Source organism: Oreochromis aureus, unplaced genomic scaffold (assembly GCF_013358895.1).
Source record: "Oreochromis aureus strain Israel breed Guangdong unplaced genomic scaffold, ZZ_aureus HiC_scaffold_74, whole genome shotgun sequence".
NCBI classification, from domain to species: Eukaryota; Metazoa; Chordata; class Actinopteri; order Cichliformes; family Cichlidae; genus Oreochromis; species Oreochromis aureus.
In genome coordinates this window covers 32,154-39,402 of record NW_024108972.1, presented here as the reverse complement: position 1 = coordinate 39,402, position 7,249 = coordinate 32,154, and the positions used below count along the sequence as shown (strand labels likewise).

At 36.6% G+C, this 7,249-nt stretch overlaps 1 long non-coding RNA gene across 1 annotated transcript; it reads right to left on the bottom strand.

Annotated features, from left to right (window-relative positions):
* Window positions 1–2,054: 2,054 nt before the first annotated feature.
* On the bottom strand, window positions 2,055–3,969 carry LOC120437311. Its single transcript, XR_005611005.1, has 3 exons — window positions 3,880–3,969; window positions 2,295–2,349; window positions 2,055–2,134 (listed from the first exon to the last, which is right to left on the bottom strand). It is a non-coding gene; the product is annotated as an uncharacterized LOC120437311 (long non-coding RNA).
* Window positions 3,970–7,249: the final 3,280 nt, after the last annotated feature.

The following is a 7,249-nucleotide window of genomic DNA, read 5'->3' as shown; positions in this document are numbered from 1 at the left end:
AAAACATTCAGAACATCACCTTCACATTCAGAGAAATTTTACATACATAAACCAGCTGTTCTCTCAAAGTACAGCCATGTCCTTTAACAGGGAGATGCCAAATCTAGCAACTTTTAGCATCCACAGGCTGACAGGCATTAATAACAAATTGATTTGTTAAAGACAATGACAAAATAAGACAATAAAACTGCCAGCATTGCTGTTGCTGTCTCACCTGTCAGTGCAAAATGAGAGCCCCTCAGGAGGATGCAGAAACCTACACCTCCAACTCCACATATCACACCGACAGGCAGAGCTCTGCAACCAGTGGCTGACCTTTCTACAAAAACAAATAGAACATTAGAAGTATTACATTATACAACTTTTCTATAAAACATCAGTGCAGCAATAACAACCATGACCTTAGAAGGATGACTGTGCAACATGCCATAAAGAGATTTTAAAACTCTTAAAACAACTTAAAACTAAAAAAAATTAAAACTTACACCTCCAACTCCACAATGACAGGAAAAGCTTAACAGAATGACAAATATCGCCCACCTTCCTCCCCTTAACATGGGGATTTGAAACTACAGCATGTGTGTTGTGGGCATCTAGTTAAAACATCTGAACTCACCTAATACTGTAAAATCTGTATTTCTACTCCCAAGCCCCATGTTTTTGGATTTGCCTTTGTGTGTGTGTGTGTGTGTGTGTGTGTGTGTGTGTGTGTACATTCAGTCCAAAAAGGTATTTTCTGAGCTCTGAGAACAGCTCAAATGGCCCATTCAGATTCCTTCTGCTTGCATTCAAATTCCTTCAGCTGAGAAACCAGCTTGCACACCTGTGGAGGAATGAAGTGCCGTTTCTTCCCCTTCTTCTCTGCCTTGGAGCCTCGCTCAGGATTGACCCCAAAAGAAAACTCTGAGGAAAAAAAAAAAAACAATAGTGATATGCAGACAAAGTTTGCACGTGTAGTGTGGCTTGACAGGAGTGGAGCAGTTCAATAAAATCCTACATTTGTTTTCTTCAATATGCCCCTATGTGTGAACCTCTCTATCATTCTAATTGACCATCTGTCTAGAACCCAATGTTGTTGTGGTGCTGGTGCCAGTGGCTAAGCTTATCTCTTCCTTTGTCTTTTCAAGACACATGCATTCACACTGCGCATATACAGAAATGTTTGCAAGGGCGAGAAGTCTGCTTATCACCAACACATGACAGCATGCATCCTCAATGTGTATGCAGGGATATTATAAATGCACAGAACACAGAAGGGGATAGAAAACACAGTTGACATTGTCCTATCAAAAGGTGTAACAGCACATTTGAACACGGACTGTCCTGGGGTTATTCAAACATGGAGTGGAGAAACTGTGACATTCAGTGCACGTTACACATCAGTACAAGTATTAACATTTGGGCATGAATCCACTATGTAGTATTTTTTTAATTAATATGTTTAGTCTTTCCTTGAAGGGTCCCTGGAACAACATATTTTGAGTTTGGGGTCTGCAGCCAAATAAATTTCAGTTTGTGTGTCTTTGACATGAAAAGGTTTGACCACCACTGACATAACCTGGTCTCAGGTGCTAATGGTTTTAAAGAGATAGCTCAAACGAATTTTGTGTCAACAAACCATTCTGAAAAAAAATATGTTTTGCTCCATTTCCCAACTAGAATCATGTTATGTTTGTTTTGTTATTGATTGACTTAGGACACTATTTAAAGCAAAAAGCATGTTACCTGCCCTTTAAAAGATATGACACATTTATTCCAACAATAGTCTTCAACAGGGAGCTACAAAATCTCGAACAAATCCATATTCAGGGGATCATAAGCCAATAACAGCTGATCTAAAAGCTCACAGCATGTGGCGACACATTTGAGCTTGTACATCTCAGACAAGCGGGTTTAGTGTAGATTGACAAAAAGCAGGTCAGGTGCAGAAAGGCACGGCAAAGTCACATTTACAAAGTATTTCCAAACAATGAGTGCTTACCTTTGCATGAATTCGAGTAAAAGCCATCTCCGGTGGGTATTGGACGTTGCAGACATAAAACATGGAGAAGAGCGTAGCTCAAGGCCACAATGGGAGAGGTGATGTGGTCATTGACAAGTAACCCATCAACAGCAATCTTGAATTGCTGGTCACCTTAAACACAGATAAAAACCATATACGATTTACAAAAAAAAAAAAAAATCCTATATTTTAAGGCAAGCAAAACATTTCTTTAATAAATATGACACAACAACAACTTATAACAACAGCTAACAACAGCTTGCTGGGATACAAAAAAGATTTAACTACAAACCTCTGATTAGGATGCATGGGGTCACTGGGAGTTCGACTTCAGGATCTGCAGAGATCTGTTTTGGTGACAGACATGATACATGAATTAATGTTTCCAGTGCACACAAACCTGCTGGCAAATTGACTATCTGCTAGTGTCTTCATCAGACAGAGGTAGCCATTATGCACAAACATTAATGTAAATAGTTTATAGATAGAGAGTTTATAGAGAATATCAGCAGCACAATTAGGGAATCTATACTTCCTACTGTGGTTGGTTACTTGGTTCACCACTGGATGCAAATAATTATCTTATCTTTCCTTGGATTTTTAGAGTTGCTCAGTTCATACAGGAACTGCAGCAGTCTGGTTAACGATAATAAGCTGTGTTGCTCCTCCATCTCAGCCATTGAGACTAGTCATAAATTTATTTTGAGGAAAAAAAGAGAAACAACAAGACATTTTTTAAAAAGTTTGTATTTTTATATAATTTTTTACCTTGAACATAAACAACAGAAGCAAAAAAGGATTAGGATGGTGCGATATGGCGATATATATCAGATGACGATATAAAAATGTCTATCGTTTCATATTATACGCTATCATTTGTTTTGTGGTGTTGCAAAATAAACTGTTTACTGCAATATTTTTTCATGGTTTTGATGGTCACTGTAGTGGCTATCTTATTTCTTAAAGTTCTCTCCTTCTCTTATACTTACAATAACCACACTATGGACGGACAAGTGACTGTTTTCACAGCGTGCTTTCGTTACCAACAGTGACGGTAAAACCATCGTGTGGCTCTGCCGTCCGCTTGTTTATTTTCCACATAAACCTTTTACAATAAAGCTCAAGCTTCTGTTGAGACTTTTCAAAATGAACTGAAATGATATACATTATTCTCAAACATAAAATTTCAGAATATGCATCAAACAAATGACCTCAAATAAAAACATCAAGTAACTATAAATAAACTTACAGTCACCACTCAGATGAAGGCACAGAGAATACCAGCATGGCCAGCAAGGATGAGGCAGAACCAGCTAGCTCAAGCAGATGGACCAGTCAAAACAAATGGAGGACCTTATTGTTAAACGAGGGGCTACCTCTGTAGCATGGACATGGTTTGGTTATGAAAAGTCTGACACAAACTGGTCCCCACCACCACTCAAACCACGACACTCAAAATAATCCTTAGACTCCAACGTTAGAACAGGCTTTTCCTCGCAGCACGCGTGTAACAAATACTCAGAAAAAGAAAATGGCGGCCGTTTAAACTCATGTCTAAAAATGTATAGTTTCATGCATCGGTCAAAACACTCGACTCCAGGTACATGGCGTAACTGAAAACACTTCACATAAGTCGAGTTGCCGAGAATCACAGAATTTAAAGAAAATGCACTATTTTGTGATATATATGTCGTTATCAGGAGAGATATGTCTTATATTGGGATCACGAGATTTTGGTCATATCACACAGCCCCACAAGGATTATAATTCACGTAGGTTGCATACACATAACGACATTCTGTTGCAACAAAAAGCAGTTTATAAATGAAGTAACATACATACCTTGAAAACTAAATCAACCACAACATTAAACTCACCTTGTTTCTGTGGAAAAGGTGATCAGGGTTTTATTTCATTTCCTGAGACCAGCTGCTCTGGATCATCACCAGCTTGTATCTTCATCTTCTTTTTAACTTTCGGGAAGTCTTTCCTTTGCTTGGCCATTGCTCTGCACTGGAAAACCAAAGTGTGTGATCAAAAGGTGAAATAAGGGATATTTTTCCACTGCAGGATTTAGAGTGCGTCAAGTAGTAATAGCTGTTGATCCATTTCCCAAATAATCTCTAAGGATCTGAATTTTTAAGAAAGATACAAATATCTCTGCTTATATTTGGCTAAAAGCTTGATATAGACATAACAGTTTATAATATGTCAGCATCCCCACAAGGCATATAAAGCTCCTGCACACCAGCACTAACGCTTACAATACAATACAATCAAGATATAGTTATTATTGATTTATTATTGCATTTTTAGTAATAATTATTAGTATTTAATCACATTAGCACAGTGGGGTGCCAGAAATATTCCACATACTAGAAATGCTGCTCAGCATTTCATAAATTATTTTCAACAAATGTTGGAGTAAAAACACAGTTACAGGGAAAATGTGTCTGTCTGCAAATATTAACTAAACATTTCTATGTGCTACAAAATAGACATAATTGTAAATGTAATGAGGTGAAACTATACTTTCAATCATATTATCACTACAGTCTGTTAACCACGAAATAATCTATGCTGGTCAGCTAGCTAAAAGTCTTTACTTTAGCAGCCCAAATCAGAGGCTAACATTAGCATTTGCTAGTCAATCAAAAATGCCAAAATTGGATTTGTTGTGTAAGCTTTAAGGGAAGGTCCTGAGGCTTAAACTAGGGTTAGTGTAACTTTGCCTGAAACCCTTTAAATTGTACAGTAGAGCCAACTGTAAAACATAGGTATTGATATAGTACTTATTAGAGTCCTAAAATAATTTCTTCCTCTCTATACATACAATGAAGTTCTCACTTTTCCCAGTTATCTACATCGCTGACTTTCGCTAATTAGCTAGTTAGTAGTCAATACCCAGAGAGACACAGACAGCTAACTATAATATTTATGAAAACTGGTTCAGCCACTGAAGGGCAAAACGTGGTATCACAGTAAAAATATTTTTAACATTAACTAAAATGAAAAGCTTAAGGCATGTTAAACCTAAATAAAGATTATTTAAAAAAATGAGTCAGCAAAATATTCCTGACTTGTCTGGAGACAGCCGAAACCAGTTAACAAATAAATTAACAATTCTTTCTAAATAAAAAATGCGGAGTCTTTTGAAAAAAATTATTTTAATTAACGAAAACATGAGTTTTAATACTTACCACGGAAATTTGAAGGCAGTTTCTCCAACTCCAGAGTCCAAAATCCAGATGAAGCCTGAAAGAAGTCTAATGGCTGCTCTTGCTCTGACTTTTCCCTCCTTTTTGGGTCCTTTTCCCACAATGCATTGTAGTAGTTGAGAAATACAGAAAAAATACCTGTAAATGACTAATACGGAAAATTCCTTCACGTTTATACAGTAGATTGTACTGTATTTTTACGGATTTTTTACAGTGTACACCTAACTTTAAAACATGAGGCAGTTGTGTTAAATGCACCCAAGATGATTACATAAATCCAAGAGCTGGCCAATCCCTTTTTTTTTACAGTTACAGTGTGAGCAGAGAGGGCAAGAGAGTGGCATGGCTGTGGATAGCATTACCATCACCATCAAATTAGGTATTTGGTTTAATATATTGTTACTTCAAAATTAAACGTAAACATGTTGTTTTGCATTTGCAGCCCTGATTCAAACTATCGCAAAATGTTTCCATGCAAACCACAGCGTGAAATATTTAATATTCATATTATTACATTTAAAACAAAGGAGAATTCTGAGGATGGAATACATGACATGTCTAACATTCATCAATGTAACATGGCATTAGTATCATAATACTTGTGTATGTAATGTAAATTTGTCTGTTATTGTGTAAATACTTACGCTATTAAGTACTTCACGCACATGGAGAGATGCCAAACTGCATTTCATTGTTCTTGTAACAGTGACAATAAAAAGCTATTCTACATGAAAACATCAACCTTTATTATCTGTTGTTTATTATTATTACTGTAACGTTAGTAGCGCTGCATGCCACCGGTTCAACATGTTTGATTCCAGATTACTCTTGTACTGTTTACAGTCTTTGATATTACTATCACCACTATTGTTTCCACATTATTACCTCGAGTTATTTCCCCATTATAAACTTCAGATTAATATTAATCAGTTTAATAGAAATCAGTTCCATGGGTTCCATGATAAGAATGCTGCTCTTGGGAAAAAAGTCAAAATATCACTAAAAACAGTCAAAGTTTCATTTTGAACATACTGCATGTTTTCAGATTGTGCACACGAGTATCTGTTTAGCATTAAAAAAAGTTTAGTACAAGTTTTAAAAACGGATTTTGTAGCCAGAGGCTTCTGTCAGATACAAATGTGGCAAATTTGTTTCAATCACACAGGCAGGTTAAAGCAGGTAAAATAAAAAAAGTGTGAAACAGAACAGAGGGTGACGCTCTCCAAACCAGGCTTCAGGTGCTGAACACTGAGCATGCACCAAGCAGAGGAGTCAACTCCTCGAAATCAGCTAAATACCAGATTTCAAAATAAATGCACAGGACCAAAAAGCTGTCTCGCTTTAGTTTATATCCAAGTACCACAATTATAGTTTAATGAGCAAACATTAATGAAAACTCAGTTTTTGGTTTTTAATGGCGGAAAAGCCAAGAGCATCATTTCAGAAAAGAAGAAGAAACAAACAAAGAAAAGCTAATAGACCAAATGGGACAAACTGGAAAGGCAAATGATGCCAAAAGCTTCCATAAGAAAAATATCAAAGACTGAAAAACAGAAAAGGGAAACTGAGTCCCCACAATGTGGCCGTGTAAAAAAAAAATACATGTTCCCAAATTATGAGTAATATGTAGGCACATGCATTCATAAACACACAAACACACTCACTAATTTAAACGGTTAGATTTATCACTGTGCTAGCCACTTTCAAATGCACAGCAACAAAACTACAAAGAAAACAAGGAAAGAAATAAGTCCGAAGTCTTAGTAATGAATGCAGAAACACTGTTAATGCCACCTCATGGGGAAAACTTGTTGCATTTGGGTGCTCTTGGTAAGCTCATTAAAACTGCTGGCTTGGGAATTTAAGGGATTATTTAATCTTATTTATAAAATCAGGGTATGGGAACTCAATGCAAGCTCCAAGTAGAGCTTCATCATGCAACAGGAAGAAATGGGAGTGAGACAAAACATTTTTCTGAGCATGCAGTTTATTGAAAACAACGTTTAAACTGAAACAGGCTGTTTACAAC